General features: G+C 33.3%; 1 long non-coding RNA gene across 1 annotated transcript in view; it reads left to right on the forward strand.

The window, feature by feature from the left end:
- Window positions 1-18,122, forward strand: part of LOC136792090 (uncharacterized) — a 314,851-nt gene that overhangs the window by 114,460 nt on the left and 182,269 nt on the right. Inside the window, exon 4 of the long non-coding RNA XR_010835252.1 lies at window positions 948-1,085. This is a non-coding gene — a long non-coding RNA (uncharacterized lncRNA). The remainder of the gene's footprint in view (window positions 1-947; window positions 1,086-18,122) is intronic.

Below are 18,122 nucleotides of genomic sequence, written 5' to 3' on the forward strand. Positions count from 1 at the left end.
TATTTCCAATCTAAATCAACTATGGCCAGAGAAAATACTTTGTATGATTTAAATTATAAATTTAGTAAGACTGTTTTTTGACCAAGATTATTATCTATCTTGGTAATTTTTCTGTCCTCACTTAAAATGAATGTATATTCTGCCATTGTACAGAATGTTATATAAATATCAGTCAGACCCAATTGATTCATAGTACTGTTCAGTTCTTCTGTGCCTTTACTGATTTTTTCCTACTATTTCTCTTGGTTACTGGGAGAGAAATATTGAAATCTTCAACCATCATGAATTTATTATTTCTCCTTTCAGTTCTGTCGGTTTTTATAGCATGTATTTTGAAACTGTTGTTGTTTGCATACATGTTTAAAAATTTGTCTTTTTTGTGAATTGACATTTATCATGATATTATGTCCATTTTTATCCCTGGTCATTTTCTTTGCTCTGAAGTCTACTTATCTAACTTTCATATAGTCACTATGTGAAAGTTTTCCTTTTGGTCATTTTAAAATTGATTGACAATCTCTATATATAAGTGATATTCCAAATTATATTTAATATAATTGTTGGCATATTTCAAAGTTAAAAATAAACTTCCATTTTTAATTGTTTTTTGTTTGTTTAATCTCTTTTCAGTTCTTTTGTTTCCCCCTTTTCTGCCTTTTTATTTATTTGGATACATTTTAATATTCAATTTTAGCTTGTATCTAGAATTTTTGTTTTTTTACTATTTCTCTTTGTACTTTTAGTGTTTTATTCTAGAAATTACAACATATTAAATTTTCAGTCTGTTTGACCAGTATTTTATCATTTAATGTGCAATGTAGAAAACTTCTAGTTTTTGTGTCCCTTAACTATGCTTCTTCTATATTGTAGTTATCTTTCATATCTTTTTTTTTTTTTTTTTTTTGTGGTACATGGGTCTCTCACTGTTGTGGCCTCTCCCGTTGCAGAGCACAGGCTCCAGATGCGCAGGCTTGGCCATGGCTCACGGGCCCAGCCGCTCCGCGGCATGTGGGATCCTCCCAGACCGGGGCATTAACCCATGTCCCCTGCGTCGGCAGGCAGACTCTCAACCACTGTGCCACCAGGTAAGCCCCTATCTTTTATATATTGAAAATCTTATTAGACAGTGTTATACATGTTGCTTTTAACCAGCAAACACATTTTGTAAAACATAAAATAAGAATATTCAATTCTGTTTAGCAAATGTTAGCTGTTTCTTCTGTTCCTCCTTCATTCTTGATGTTCCCAGTTTCCTTTTGCTATCATTCAATTCTGTTTGAAAAGTTACCTTTAGCACTTCTTTTAGGGAGTATACTGACAGTGAATTCTCTAAGTTTCTTTTGTCTGAGAATGTCTTTATTTTACTTTTATCCCTGGAAATATTTTTGCTGGATATGGAATTCTTGGGTGATAGTTCTTTTCTTTTAGCATGTCAAAAATACTGTTCCTTTTTCTTTTGGCTGTATAGTTTCTTATAAGAAATCCAAAGCCATATGAATCATTTTTCCCCTTTAGATAATATGCCATTTTAAGAAAAAAATGCCTTCATGATTTTTTTTTTCTTTGTCTTTAGTTTTCAGCAGTTTTATTATGTGTTTTTGTATGGATTACTTTGAGTTTATCTATTTTGGGACTCACTCTACTTAAATCAGTAGGTTCACATCTTTTACTGAATTGTGAAGTTTTCTCTCATTATTTCCTCAATTGTTTTTTCTGCACTGCATGTTTTTTCTTTCTATCTTAGACTACAATGATATGGATAGTAGGCTTTCTGTTACTGTTTCACAGGATCATTCTTTTTGTTTGGTTTCCTTTCAGTTGTTCTGAATGAATAATTTTAATTGACCTATCTTTTAGTTCACAAACTCTTTCCTCTACATCTCAATTTTTGCTATTGAACTTGACCATTAAAAAAATTCAGTATTTGTTTTTTGCATTTCTTAAAATTTTCTTTGATTCTTCTTTATAGTTTCTTTCTTTGCTGAGATTTCTATATTTTTTTGTTTGAAGAGCGTTCACTCTAAAATATTGAAGCATATCTGTGATAGCTACTTTAAACTCTTCAGATAATTCCAACATCTGTGTATTCTTTGTGTTGACATCTATTATTTGTTTGCCAAGTAATTTTAGGTTGTCTCCTGAATATTTTGAATATAGTTTTATGAAAATCTACGTCTTATTTAAATCCTACAGGGAATGTTAACTTTAAATTTATTTTTATCTTTCAGCAGGCACTTGACCTATTTAGGTTCAGGCCACAGATTTTGACTATTCTTTTGTGTGGTGTTGTTTCAATGTTAGTTCTACTTTCAAAGGTTTTGCAGTGTTAAGTATATCTGTTCCATGAGTGGACCACTCAGTGGCTAGTCTGGGACCTGGGTGTTGATCTGTCCCATTGTTCAGTTCTCAAAGACTATGGAGTGCTTTTAAGATCTGATCCATGCATGTTCAGCTTGGGAGTATGGCTGAAAATTTATAAACAGTGCTGTGGAGTCACTTTCATGAATCCCTTTCTCTTTTTCTTCCTCCTCATACTTTTCAATTCTTTGAGCCTCCTCTTTTCTGTGCTCCAGCCAGAAAGCTGGAAGTTTATTTACCCTCATATGCCACACATTTCCCATGGTTGTCTCTGTGCCAGAGACAGAGATACTGCCTCCAAAAGGCAATGGAGTTTTGTCCCATTCTTTTTGGAAGACAGCTTTTCCTATAAAAGAAGGTCATGCTTGCTCAGAATTTTAGCCTCCATAGGCTCCTGTTTCTGCCACTGTTGGTGCCACCATTGCCAGATTGGTTTGGGCTGGATAGTGAGAATGGAGAAAAAGAAAAGAAAAATGGAGGTGTTTCAGTCAGTTTTTTTTGACCATTAGGAGGTACTTTGTTTGAGCCAGAAGTAGAGAACTTCTGGAGCTCTTTCTGTCTTTTGGGGGTGTGTTCAGTTGAGATCATGGATATTAAAGAAAAAAAAGATACACTAACCAATAGTTTGGTAGTACTTCAAATTCTAATCTTCTTCCCATTGTATTATTATTTAATTCCACATATCATAAATAGCTGTTCTGTGCATTCTGTCCCGTTTTCATAACTGTATTTTGAGGGAGAGAGAGGATGAAATGTGCTTACTTCTTCTTACCCAGAAACAAAGTCTCATGGAAAAAAAAATTTTAAGGTAGGTGTTTAAGTGCTGTTGGTATCTTATTTTTATACACCTTATAACCATTTTTAAAGGAGCTGTTGGAAGAAAACGCATGAAGGATTTCTTAAAAAATTTTTTTTTATTTGTGGAGTTTACACATCATTAAAAATTTTTTTTAACATCTTTTTTAGTATTGGTCAGTTTTTCTCTGCTGCTCTGAACTCTTTCATGCTGTAAAATCAGCAAAAATAAATTGATTATTTGAGGGGTAATCATGCGAATACTTGGCTTCTCTTTAGATTTAGCTCATCACTGTAACTAAAAAGCCCAGCATTATCTACTGCTCTCATGTGTTTAAAATTATTCCTATCAAAATGGGTTAGAGATAGCTACAGAAACTTCAAGATGCATGTCAACAGAACATTTAACTCTTTACAGCCTATGTTCAGTTTAATGTTAAAATCTTCATCTATTTTGTGATGACAATTAGCCCAGTGCATGCCACAGTGCATGACATAAAACAAATATTTAAAACATATTTGCTCAAATTTTTGAAAGAATAAACCAGTGCATTCAATTCGTAAAGCACACATTAAATGTTTTTTTTGTGCACGACACTATGATGAATGGAAATAAAAAGATGACCAAGATATGCCTCTGAAAACCAGAAACTCTCACAGTGGGAAAGCCAGACATGCAAAAAACTTATTATAGGGAAGAATGAAGCAAATGAAAAAGAGATATGTCAGGAAACTTTATCAGAAGGAAAAAGAAAATATGAGTAGATATAAAAATATTTTTGTTAAATCAAATGAAAATACCACACACAGTCTTTCTGATTAAAGGCAGTGTAATCCATGGGAAGAACACTTAACTGGAGTCGGGAAACATGGATTCCTTTTTCTAGTTCTGCTATTATCTGTGTGTCTGATCTTACAGTCCATCGACTATCTTGATTGTCTTCACCGTATCTTAAAAACAAGGGACTTAGCTAATGCTTATGGTCACTCATAGCACAAAATTTATTTTATTATTTAATGTAAAAATTCTCTATCAAGAATTAATACTGTTATTTTGTAACTTTCACTTCAGATTTTTTTTTTAGATAATTTAAAACATCACAAGTAGAGTTAGATCCTCCAATTCCTCCATCTCTAATAGTAGTTACTTTTTTTTTCAGAAACTTGCTACTTAATTTTACTGTGGTAATCACTTCACAGTACATAGGTATATCAAGTCATCACAGTGTACACCTTAAATTTACACAATGTGTTTTGTCACTTATACCTCAATAGAACTGGGAGATAAAAAAGAAACTCTGCTTTAGCCAGCTCTCAGAGCTGGTACTTTCTGTTCTTTGCTACTTTCCTTTCATTGACTTTCTTTGAATTTCCTGAGAATATTGCATGGCTTATGTCTCTGAGATCTTTCTCATTCCTTTCCATTCACCTGGGATACTCTCTCCACGGACATGTCCATACCAACCTTGTGTCTAATTAGCTCCTCTTTGAATAAGGAAGGTGTATTATCTTCTCCAAAACATTTTCCTGACGTCCCTATCTTTATCTTATGAGATGCTAAGGATATCTCTACTAAATAGTTACTACTTTGAAGTTGGTTTATATGTTTTTGGTCCAGTTTTTAATGTTTTGACTACATGTTTTGTGTCCACATTGTTTTTATATTTTATGTAATATTTCATTATACTGTGAATGTCTTTCAGTAGCTTGAGTTTTGGAGGAACGGAACTTAGTCTTTTCACTTAAATGTATATATTAGAGATTTATTCTTGTAGATAACTATAATCAAAATAATTTATTGAATAGTAATATATTATAAGAATATATCATAATATACCTGTTTACCACCTTTGGATTTTCACCCCCCTCCCCAGTGTTTTTTTATTAGAAATCATGCACATATCCTTTACATCCTTGGGCCCATATGACAGATTGTCAAATACATATCTAGAACTAAAATTGGTGGATCCTAGTGTAAATATATTTTGAAGTTCATTAGACATTGGTAAACTGCTTTCCAAAGTGATTTTATTGTCATTGTTTGAGAATTCTGATTTCTCCACATACTCTCTGATTCTTGTTATCTGACTTTTATAATTTGGGGGATGTGAAATACTATATTATATGCTAGAGTTTTGGGGTAAACATCTTTCATAATGCTGGGTAAATCCTCTACTATTCTGGTTTGCTAAGAATTATTTGTTATTTGATAGGTTTTTGGTTGGTTGTATAGTTCATAATAATGTTTCTGTCATAATTTTGTTGACCTATATTAGATTGTTATGCCAGTGAGAAGTAGGGTGCCATGATTTGCTTTAGACAGTATACCCACTTTTCCAGTCTAATTAATAGCACCCTGTTTCACCCACAGGAGTGTCATAATTTGAATGATAATAAAATCAAAATAAAAATGTTTTATCAAAATTTTTTTGAAACTACTGATAAGATCATGTTTTTTTTATCTTCTATTAATGTGCTTAAACAGATTTTATTATTAAATACTCTGAAATTAAACAATTCTTATATTTCTGAAATAATCCTTACTGTGTTGAAGGACATATCAGACATTGTTAGATTTAGATTGCTAATATGTTATTTAGAGTTTTTCCGTTTATATTCATCAGTGAGGTTTATTTCTAATATTCTTGTCTAGGACCTAAATTTCTGAGGTCTCATTAAAAAAAATTAGAGTTTTGCTTCTCTGTTTTCAGAGAAGTTTTGAAGTTAGCGTTTCTGTTGTTTTCTAAATTGAAGATATAATTTATCAATACATTTTAATAATGGTAATAACCAAGAGCATAATCAAGATTGTAGATATTTTACTTACCTTTGATGAACCTCAGTTTCCTTAATGGTGATACTAACCACATCTGCTTTATATGTTTCCTATGAGGACCAAATTACATAACATGAAAAGCACACATTTGGTTTAAATGTTAATTAAAATTTTAAAATTTAGATTGGTAACAGATTGTTGAGGATTTTGATTGAATGGCTATAAGATAATGACATTAAGGCATAGAAGTTTGGACATAACCAATCAGTGGAAATAATCCAGAAACTAAGATGGATGACAGAAACTGTTGTTTAACCAGTGTTCATCCAGCCTCTTGCATCCAGAGGCTTTTATGAAAGGGCACTGGTATAAGTTTTATGTTTATATCCAGGCATGAGTTTGCATGCCCAAAGTCAATTTAACTATAATTCGGATTGATTTTAGAGACAGAACTGTTTATTCTAGTCATAGGCCTTTCTATATTATACTTGCCAGAGGCAAAAAAACTTCGGGATATTGGATTTCATGTCAAGCCAAATGATTTTAATTTGTTAACATTTTGAAGCAGCAAAAACAAAATGCTGACTGAGAAACAAAATGCCCCCAAGAGATATAACAACTCCATTAAATAAATTTTATATGGTCACCCAGGATGCATCTGGACCATCTTATCCTCTCTCCAATTGCTATGTGCTAAGAAAGTACAAACGGAAATAGTTTCCTAAATAGAAATGTATCATGGTATCTAAGTCACACATTATGTTCAAAAAACTATTGGGAATTTAGAGATAGCTATTGTCAATAGCCCTAGATTCCAAGTCAAGAGAATCTATAATCTTCTGCCTCTATCAAATTTGGCAAGTTTACTCTGTCTGCCTTATTTTACAAATATGTGAAAGTGTCCATGTATATCAGATAACTACTTTTCTTCATAAGATTACTATGAAGATCAAATATCAGTGCATCTTTTGTACAACAAAGGGATTGAACTATTGTATTAGTTAAGATATTAATTACAAAGACTGTGACATAGATAAGCCTCAAATTTTCAGTGGCTTAATTCAAGAAATTTTTAAAGTTTTTATCTTGCTGGAGCGACTATTATTCAAATTAAGACATTTGGGTGAATGAAAGGTAATGCTATTAATTAGACTGGGAAAGTGGGCACAGAGACTGTCCACAGCAAATCTGGGCACCCTGTTTCTCACTCTCATAACAGTCTTATACAGGTGTTTCTAGTCAGGTGGCTTTTTTTCCAATAGTGAACAAGAGGCCAAGTTCCTTTTGGATTTTGGCTGTGTCATCTTCCACCTATGGATTACAAAACCATTCTAATGGCAGTCATATGCTAGTAAACAATGTCTCCAAAAAGAAGAAGAAGAAGGGGAAAAAAAGCCAGCCCTAATGTGTAGCATTTGCTGATTGCTTTCGTGTAAATATTCTCACCATGGTAAATTTCAAACTGCCAACAACTTAACAACTGGCTCAAAAACATCATCAATATTTAAGAACGGGCTTTTGTGGGCTGTAGAATCCAGCTCCAGAGTGTAACTGACAAGGTGTCTTCTTCATTCCACTCAACTGGTATGGAAAGACAGCATAGAAAATTACGTGTGGGGGATTTTTTATGGGCCAGACCTTGAACGTCAGCTTATCATAATCACTTGCAATCCTCTGGTTAGAATTCACACATGCAATGACCGTGACTGTGGTCTGCATACCCAGGAGGATGCAGAACTGGGTCACATAAACAGCAAGCCTGCCTCTGCCACAGCTAGATGATCTCCAGGACTACCTCTTGTTGTTAAATACTATAAAAACAGGGCTATGAATCTCCAGTTTTCTGTCCCCTAATAATGCAAACACTTGATCTTATATGTACTTGGGGTGGAGGGGGATTGAGTGATCATCTATAATTGAAAATACAGAATGTGAACTGAACATGTTGCTGTGAAGTAATTTTAAAAATAGTTGTCTTTAATTATGGCTTGATAGAATTACCCTATATGTATTATCCATAAAAGAGCTATTTAACAGTTTCTATTAAATATTGAAACACTGTCTTCAAACCTAGAAATCAAGATGTGTTTGAAGTGCATTTTTAACTTTGAAATTTGTTCACATCTAGTGTCTCCTACTTGAATCACTTTGTGGTAAGGATTGAATTGACATATCTGAAGTAAAAAAAAAAAAAGTTTCACTGGTAGCTCTACTAAAGTACTAAAGTGGCAATAGTGAGCAAGGTGAGTAAAATAAAGCTACCTCTTATTCTGATAAAGTTTCCATGTGTCAGCTTCAAAAATGAAGTCGTTAATTTTGTAGCTAGATCTCCACTGATTTTGTCTTGGGATTGAAAGTGTGTATAATAAATTACATAAAACTCCTATTTTGTTCAACTTGAATTTTAATCAATATTGATCAGACTCCTTTGAGTGTGGAAGTACGTATTGAATTGATGGAAGTAAGACAATTCAATATCAAATCCAACCATAATGGTATCATTATACTTTCTCCTGAAATCATTTTCAGGACATACTTTTTCTCAAACAGTGAAATTCATTTTGAATTTTTTTTTCTGATAGCTGGTTAACTTGGTAGACAGTGTTATGAAATGAAAATGTTAAAGTACAAAGAAGGTATTTTCAGGTTATAAGTCTGCCTGAAATTTGTCACTTGCACAGCTTGTACAATATTTAACACATGAGTCTACATTCCATGAAGCCACTTACTTCCTTAATGTTTACGATCTATGTGGTGTAGAAACCAGTTTCCAGCAATAGAGAATAGTGGGTAACAATCACTAACCTAAAACCAAAATGTCTGAACTTGAAGCCTGACTGCTACTTAGTAGCTCTGTAATTTGGAGCAAGTCATTTTAATTTTTCTGTGACTCAGTTTCTCTTCTGTGAAATGGAGGCTGTAAAATTTGAGTCTGTGCTTCAAAGCTTTGTTATGAGAATTAAATGAGTCAACATATAAAAAATACTTTAGAATAATAGTACATGGTGAGTGTTCTACAAGCATTATTAGTATAATTGTATTTATTATTTCTTAATGAGATTATAATCAATTTTATGTTTTCTTCAGTGTCTCTATTTTCTTTATTTTTTTCTAAAGTAAACATTCGCCCAGTTAAAAACAAGCAAAAACAAATTTCTTGCTGACTGTTTTGATAATACTCTTTTTCATCTGAGGAGTTGAGTTGATTTTGCTAATTTTAATCCCCAGGAGGTGAACCCCATTTAATCTAAATAATTAGTGTAATATAGTATAATGATTTTTCAAAGTTCAAATTCTGTGATAATAAAAAGTCACCAACTGCGAAATTCCTGAATTGCATACTAAGAAAAGATTATAATTGACCCTTTTTACACCTTCAAGGGAAGTCACATGAACTGTTTTTTTCTGTATTCCTTTTACCTTTCTTCTGTTCAAGAATTTCCTTTGTCCTGTGAATTTTAAGATACTTTTACAAGAAAGCAATTTTTAGTTATTATTAAAGCAAATACTCTATTGGGTATTAGTTGGGTTTAGCTTTTTTTTAGAAAGAATTTTAAATTTTGAATCTGTCACTGTGACCTATCACTTTCTTGTTATTCAGTTCCCTGGGGTCTCAGCTGTAAAATAGACTAACAATGCTGAAGTCTAAAAAATATAGGCACAAAATAATTTGTTTTCTTTATGTGGGAAAACTCAACCTTGATGGACACAAAGGCTTTTGATGCCTCTTGTATTTCTCTCAGATGTTATTGTCCGTAGCATATCATAGCCTTGCTTAGAAGCCTGAGTTTCTGGCCTCATTCTGTGAGCTATACATGTGTAATTTTTTTCTGTAAGAAAATTATCATTTAAAATCAGACACTAATATTAGTGTCTGATTGATATTGTTACCAATTTTACGTTTACATGCTGTGTCTTAGAAAAATTTAAATTTTAGTCTGGTGTCTGCCATTCATTAGCTTTATAAGCTTAGTTATGTCTAACTCCTCCAATAAACTAGAATGTTACAGTAGATGGGCTTGTTCCCATCTTTCTGTAACAATCTGTAGCTTATGAAATGTAACAACTCCCAGGATCCTTTTTGAAATGAGATAATCAAACTCCATGGCCTAGAATGTGGCCAGTGAGACTGCAGACCAAGAAATCAAGTCTATGGAATTCGCAGCAAACATTGAACAGATGAAGTGCTATAGCAATATTAGATCAAAGCCAGAAGGATAGTGTCCTTGCTTATGGAAGTGTCCTGGGAACAGATAACGCATATGACAATATTTTGGAAGTTCTAGAGTAGCATGCTGATGGAAGTTGATAGCATTGTTGTTGCATGACAGTATTATGGAGCGTGGTAGGGCTGAGAGGAACTTAGCAACTTGCTAAGAGAGGCAGTTCATGTTTTGGTTAAGAACATGAGCTCTAGAGCTAGACTGCTTGGGGTTGGTCTCCTGGAACCACCATTTACTAGCCAGGTGATCTAGGCAAGTTACTTCATATTCCTGTGATACAGGTTCCCTACTTCTGTAAATACTACTTACTTCATAAGGGTTGTTGTGAGGATTAAATATTACACATATAAGGTAATTTAAAAGGTTCCCTGAGGCACTGTAATTACTTTGTAGTGGTTGTTGCTATCATTTTTATCAAGTCAAACTCCAGATTATTACAATTGGAAAATTTGGAATTGCAGTGTTTTTCCCTATAGTCACTGAATAATTATTAATTTTAATAATAAGGATATTAAACCTTTATAGTTGCATTTGCAGCAAAATTTTCTGTCATCTAGTGATTTGCTTTTTAACTTAAAAACTTTATTTAGTCAAAATTATTGCTCTTTTCTAAAGGAATGTTTAAAGATGAAAAGAAAAAACCCTTAAAATCACACCAACATATTTCCTTCTTTCACATAAAATCTTCTATATTTCTCTTTAATCTTCATAATCATCACATGCAGGGGCATCAACGTATTGGTTCATGTTGACATTGAATCTTGTAATTGATATCTTTCTTTGCTTTGATCTCTGTTAAAATCAGAGGTGAAGTGTGTGGCCCAACTTTAACACATATGCACAATACTTCTTTTAGAACTAAATTTGTGTTACTGATTAGCCATTACTGTATTTTTGTGATCTTATGTTGTAATTCTTTCACTTCTATAATTAATGCTGCAATAAACTCACTTCATAGTTTTCTTCTTCAATGAATCCTCTTAAAATAATAATAAAGCCCAATAATGAAACTGATAAGCAAGGAGCTGCTCTGTGTAAAGCAGGAACAGAATCCCAAACTCCCCCCCACACACACCCTTTCATCCTTTCTCTGGCCTCTTTGGCAGAGGCCCAGATTCTGGAAACACTATTAAACCTAAACCCTTTATAGTTCACACTATCTTCCATATATTCTAAATTTGTTCCTGGTCCAAATAAGACCATCAGAGACTTCAGTACTCTTGTCATTGTTTGGTCCCTTGGTAGAATTGTTTCACTGAGCTACACTGTAGAATATGACTCTGGACTTGCAGTATTTTCTCTAAGTGTGCTGTTAAAGAACTTTTCAAGTTCATTAAGGAGAATCACTTTTAGGAGGTTCCATGGGAGAAATTTTTCTCAAACCTTAATACTGGCAGGGAAAAATGAACTTTATTCTATCTGTTGGTGTTTTATATTAGGGACACTGAATCTTGTTTTCTCTCTTCCCTTTGATCTCTGCTTAGAGTTGAATTTGTGACCCAGCTCTAACTATTATACACAATACTTCTTTTTATAGTAGATTTATAGAAACTTACTTATACTACTAATTTTTTACTTTGCCTTGATTTCTTCATCTCTCTTGGAAACAACATATATGATTACTTATTGGTTTAAATTCCCTGTAGTGAAGTTACTCTGTGTGTGTGTGTGTGTGTGTGTGTAAATGTTCTTGTAACCTTTTATATTGACTGTAGCCTTTGATTTGATAGAAGAATCTCCACCTTGCCTCACAGCTAACTTTATTACTAATTGTTCATGAATTAATTTCATAAAAATGAACCTAACACATCCAAGATGAACAATGCCTACCTTTTGACCGTTGTGAACATTAAACAAGAGGATTTATGTGCAGTATGTCTAATATCTCTTGACAAATACTACAGATGCATTAATAAATATTAGCCAATAGAGTATTTTCTAGCCTGCCACATTACTGTGCCTTTAGTTTCCATTTAATAAAACAGATTAAAAGTTATATTTGCAGCAAATGCCTCAGCAATAGAAAACTTATTTTTCTTTACTAATTTTGTCACCAATGTCCTAGAGCCCTTGGGCAAGTAATAGTTTCCTGTGGTGCACGCTTTAGCCAACTGGATTTATTCACACAAACCTTCCTCTGCCTATGCTGTAACTGTCCTTGTAAAATTGTCAAGAGCTATGGTTGAAAAACATTAATGTCCATTAACCAAAGCACAACAGGTTCTCAAATACATAAGCTTTGTAGGGCTTTGCTGCAGGTAATGAATGAAATTACTACACTGTTTATTTTCAACCAATAATTAGTTTTCAACTGTAAGAGGTAGGAGTTACTGCCAGGGCTTTTATTTATTGGGTTGACTTCATTCCACTTGAGGATAATGTAATGTTTACATGGAGTACCTGTGGTTTACTTTGAGGATTACTTTCACATTTACATAACTCTAAATGCTAAAGTAACACAGGTAGAGGCTATTAACATGTGCAGCAAAACTAACTGTCCACAAATGCAAAAGCAGGTTTAATTTTTTTAGTAACAGATTGAGCAATAAAGATGCGTCATCCTTGTCTGAAACTATGTACTCCACCGTATGTGAAATAATTCTATTCCTGTCTTATTTGTAAGAAAGAGAAAAGAAATGAAAAGAGTCCACTTGTTATTCATCCCAACTTTAGAAAATGAATGTGTCTTTGGCTAACTATACTTTAGTTTTTAATTGCCCGTTTGACAGTAAACCTATTTCCATAACATGGTGTCTATATTTCATGTTTTATTTGAAGTATGTGCTCTTTTTTCCAGATAACAGCATTTAGCTGTCTTTGTTTTTAGAGCTTACTTCGTGTCATAGCATTGTTTGTCTCTTAGTGAAAATCACTGTTAAAAGAGGATTTTTAGGATTGTTCCATTCTTGTGGAACGGTTGTGCCCTTTGCCCATTCTTTTTGAAGAAAGTTCAACTGAAAAGTAAGAATAGAGTCAATACATATTTTTACAAATCTCGTTTATATGTGTACTCCTCAGACCAACCTCCAAAAAGAAAAAACAACAACAAAAAACCCCACCAACTTACCTCTAATGCTTTTGACTGGAGGTCATTCATTTTCTTTTCATAGCACTGAAAGTTTCAATTTGATCTCATGAAATTATAAAAATAACCCAGACATATTAATCATAAGAATGTCAGTACATATCAGACAAAATAGGCTTTAAAACAAAGACTATAACAAGAGACAAAGAGGACATTACATTATGATCAAGAGATCAGTCCAAAAAGAAGATACAGCAATTATAAATATATGTGCATCCAACATAGGAGCACTTGAACACATAAAGCAAATATTAATGGACATAAAGGGAGAAATTGACAGTAACACAATAATAGTAGGGAATGTTAACACCCCACTTACATCAAAGGACTGATCATCCAGACAGAAAAATAGCAAGAAAGCCCTGGCCTTAAAAGATACATTAGACCAAAGGGACTTCATAGATATATATATCTACATCTGTATGCCTATGTATATACCTATGTATATAGATATAGATAATATTCCATCCCAAAGCTACAGAATATACATTCTCTTCAAGTGCACATGGAAATTCTCCAGGATAGATGATATGCTAGATCACAAAACAAGTCTCAGTAAATTACAAAAAAAAAAAAAAGAAATTATATCAAGCGTCTTTTCCAACCACAGCATTATAAGATTAGAAATCAACTACAAGACAAAAAAATGCAAAAACAAACAAAAAACCACATGGAGCTAAATAATATGCTACAAAATGACTGATGGATCATGGAAGAAATCAAGTACCTGGAGACATATGAAAACAAAAAAACAACAATGTAAAATCTATGGGATACAGCAAAAGCAGCTCTAAGAGGGAAGTTTATAGCAATACAAGCCTACCCCAGGAAACAAACAAACAAAAATTTCAAAGAACCCAACCTTATATCTAAAGGAATTAGAAAAATAGTAACAAAACCCAAAATTAATAGAAGGAAAGAAATCATAAAGATTAGAGCAGAAATAAATGGAGACTAAAAGAAAATAGAAAAGATCAATGAAACTAAGAGCTGATTCTTTGAAAACATAAAGTTGATAAACCTTTAGCCAGACTCATCAAAATAAAAACACGGTCCAGGGCTTCCCTGGTGGCGCAGTGGTTGAGAGTCCGCCTGCCGATGCAGAGGACACGGGTTCGTGCCCCGGTCCAGGAGGATCCCACATGCCGTGGAGCGGCTGGGCCCATGAGCCATGACCGCTGGGCCTGCGCATCCTGAGCCTGTGCTCTGCAATGGGAGAGGCCACAACAGTGAGAGGCCCGCGTACCGCTAAAATAAAATTAAAAAAATAAAAATAAAAAAAAAATAAAAATAAAAACACGGTCCAAATCAGTAAAATCAAATGAAAGAGGAAAAGTTACAGCCAATACCACAGAAGTACAAAAGATCATAATAGATTACTACAAATGATTATACACCAACAAAATGGATAATCTAGAAGAAACAGACGACTTCCTAAAAATGTACAATATTGCAAGACTGAAACAGGAAGAAATAGAAAATATGAACAGACCAATTACCAGTAATGAAACTGAATCAGTAATTTTAAAAAAACAAAACAAAACAACCAACTCCAAACAAAAGTCCAGGACCAGATGACTTTACAGGTGAATTCTATCAAACACTTAGAGAAGAGTTAACACCTATCCTTCTCAAACTATTCCAAGAAATATATCACAAAGAAAATTCCAGAGCAATGTCACTGATGAATATATATAGAAAAATCCTCAAAAACATATGCAGTCCAAATCCAATAATACATTAAAAGGTTCATATACTATGATGAAGTGGAATTTATCCCAAGGATGCAAGGATAGTTCAGTATTCACAAATCAATCAATGTGATACACCATATTAACAAACTGCAGAATAAAAATCATTATCTCAATAGATGCCAAAAAAAGCTTTTGATAACATTCAACATCCATTTATGTTGGAAACTTTGTACAAAGTGGGTATAAAAGGAACATAACTCAGCATTGTAAAGGCTATATATGATAAGTCCACAGCTAACATCACGCTTGATGGTGAAAAGCTGAGAGAATTTCCCATAAGATCAGTAACAAGACAAGGATGCCCACTCTCACCACTTTAATTCAACACAGAATTGGAAGTCCTATGCACAGAAATCAGAGTACAAAAAGAAATAAAATGAATCCAAATTGGAAAGAAGTAGTAAAACTGTCACTGTTTGTAGATGATATGATACTGTACATAGAAAATCCTATAGATAACACCAAAAACTACTAGAACTCATCAATGAATTCAGTAAAATTGCAGGATACAAAATTAACATATAGAAATCTGTTGCATTTCTATACACTAACAATGAACAATCAGAAAGAGGAATTTTTTTTTAAAAAATCCCATTTACCATCACATCAAAAAAGAATAAAATACCTAGATAAAAATATAAGGAGGTATTTCAGAAATACCTCTGAAAACTATAAGATGCTGATGAAAGAAACTGAGAATAACGAACAGATGGGAAAATATAGCATGTTCATGTAGTGGCAGAATTAATATTGTTAAAATGACCATATTACCCAAGACAATCTACAGATTCAATACAATCCCTATCAAAATACCCATGGCATTTTTCTCAGAACTAGAACAAATAATTCCAAAATAGATATGGAATCACAAAAGACCCCAAATAGCCCAAACAATCTTGAGATAGAAGATCAAAGCTAGAGGTATCACATTCCAATTTCAAACTCTACTACAAAGCTACATTAATCAAAACAGTATGGTACTGGCACAAAAACAAATACATAGATCAGTGGAACAAAATGGAGAGCCTAGAAATGAATCCACACTTGTATGAGAAGTTAATTGATGACAAAGGAGGCAAAAATGTACAATGGGGAAAGGATAGTCTTTTCAACAAATGCTGTTGAGAAAACTGGACTACTCAATGTGCACAAAAATAAATTAAAATGGATTAAAGACTTAAGTGTAATACCTAAAACCATAAAACTTCTGGAATAAAACAGGTGGTATGCTCTTTGTCATCAGTCTTCATAATATTTTTTTGGATATGTCTCCTCAGGCAAGGGAAATAAAATTAAAACATAGACAAATGGGACCACATCAAACTGAAAAGTTTCTGCATAGTGGAGGAAACTTTCAACAAAAACTGAAAGGTAGCTTATTGAATGGAAAGAGATATTTGCAAATGATATATAAAATATGGGGTTAATATCCAAAATATACAAAGAACTTACACAAGTCGACATCAAAAAACAACTTGATTAAAAAATGGGTGGAGGATCTCAACAAACGTTTTTGCAAGGAAGACATCCAGATGGTCAAAAAGCATATGAAAAGATGCTCAACATCTCTAATCATCAGGGGAATGCAAATCAAAACTGCAATGAGATATCATCTCATATCTGTCAGAATGGCTATTATCAAAAAGACAATGAATAAGATGTAGAGGAAAGGGAACACTTGTGCAGTATTGGTGGGAATGTAAGTGGATGCAGTCACTATGGAAAACAGTCTGGAGATGCCTCAAAACATTAAAAATAGAACTACCATATGATCTAACATTTCCACTCCTGGTTATTTATCTGAAGAAAACAAAAACACGATTCAAAAAGATATGCACCCCTATGTTCATTGCAGCATTATTTACAATAGCCAAGATATGGAAGAAATCTAAATGTCCATCAATAGATGAACGGATCCAAATGTGGTTATCTATCTATCTATATTGATAAACATACACACACAATCGAATATTACTCAGTCATAAAAGAGAATGAAATCTTACCTTTTGCAAAAGCCTGGATGGACCTAGAGGGTATTATACTAAGTGAAATAAGTCAGACAAAGACAAATCCTGTATGATTTCACTTAGATGTGGAATCTAAAATAAAATTTAAAAATTGAACAAACATAACAGAACAGAAAGAGGTATAGATAACAGAGAACAAATAGGTGGTTGCCAGAGGGGAGGAGAGTGGGGGAAGGAAAGAAATAGGTGAGGGAGACCATGATGTACAAACTTCTTTCAAAATAAATGAGTCACAGGTGTAAAAAAAACCGGTGTGGGTAACATAGTCAATAGCTATGTAATATTTTTGTGTGGTGACAGCTGGTAATTGGACTTAATGTTGGTGATCAGTTTGAAATTTATAGAAATATTGAATCACTGTGTCATGTAACAGGAACTAACATAGTGTTGTAGGTCAATTATACTTCAAAATTGAAAAAGAGGTCAGATATGTGGTTACTGGAGGTGAGGGTTGGGGAGAGGGGCAATTGGATGAAGGCAGTCAAAAGATACAAATTTCCAACTATCAGATAAATAAGTACTAGGGAGGTAATGTACAACATGATAAATATAATTAACACTGCTTTTTGTTATTTATGAAAGTTAAGAGAGTAAACCTAAGATTTCTCATCAGAAGAAAACAATTTTTTTCCATTTAATATTGTATCTATATGAGATGATGGATGTTCACTGCACTTATTGTGAACATGGTGTATGTAAATCAGATCATTATGCTGTATACCTTAGACTTATATGGTGCCTTGTGTCTATATAATTAAATAATATATCATTAAAACAGAACATCAGTATATAATCACATTAAAAATAAGTTGCAGATTAATTAATTTGAGGCTAATACTATACATCCAGAGCTTTGAACTGTCTTTGTCAGAATCATATGGTTCCCCAGAGATGCATTGGGAGCCACTGCAGTGGAGACAGGCAGGCCTAAATAGGTGTGTACTGAGGCCCCACTCCACTTCAACCAGGGAAATTTTGCCTTCATTACTATATGTTGTGTTTATAGATAAACTGTTAAAAAAAATCCCCTAATTAATTTTACAGATGGGAAAACTGAGATTCAGTAAAGGCAAGGGATTTGCCTAGGTAATGATCATCTAGGAT

The sequence above is a fragment of the Kogia breviceps genome, chromosome 11 (genome assembly GCF_026419965.1).
Source record: "Kogia breviceps isolate mKogBre1 chromosome 11, mKogBre1 haplotype 1, whole genome shotgun sequence".
NCBI lineage: Eukaryota > Metazoa > Chordata > Mammalia > Artiodactyla > Physeteridae > Kogia > Kogia breviceps.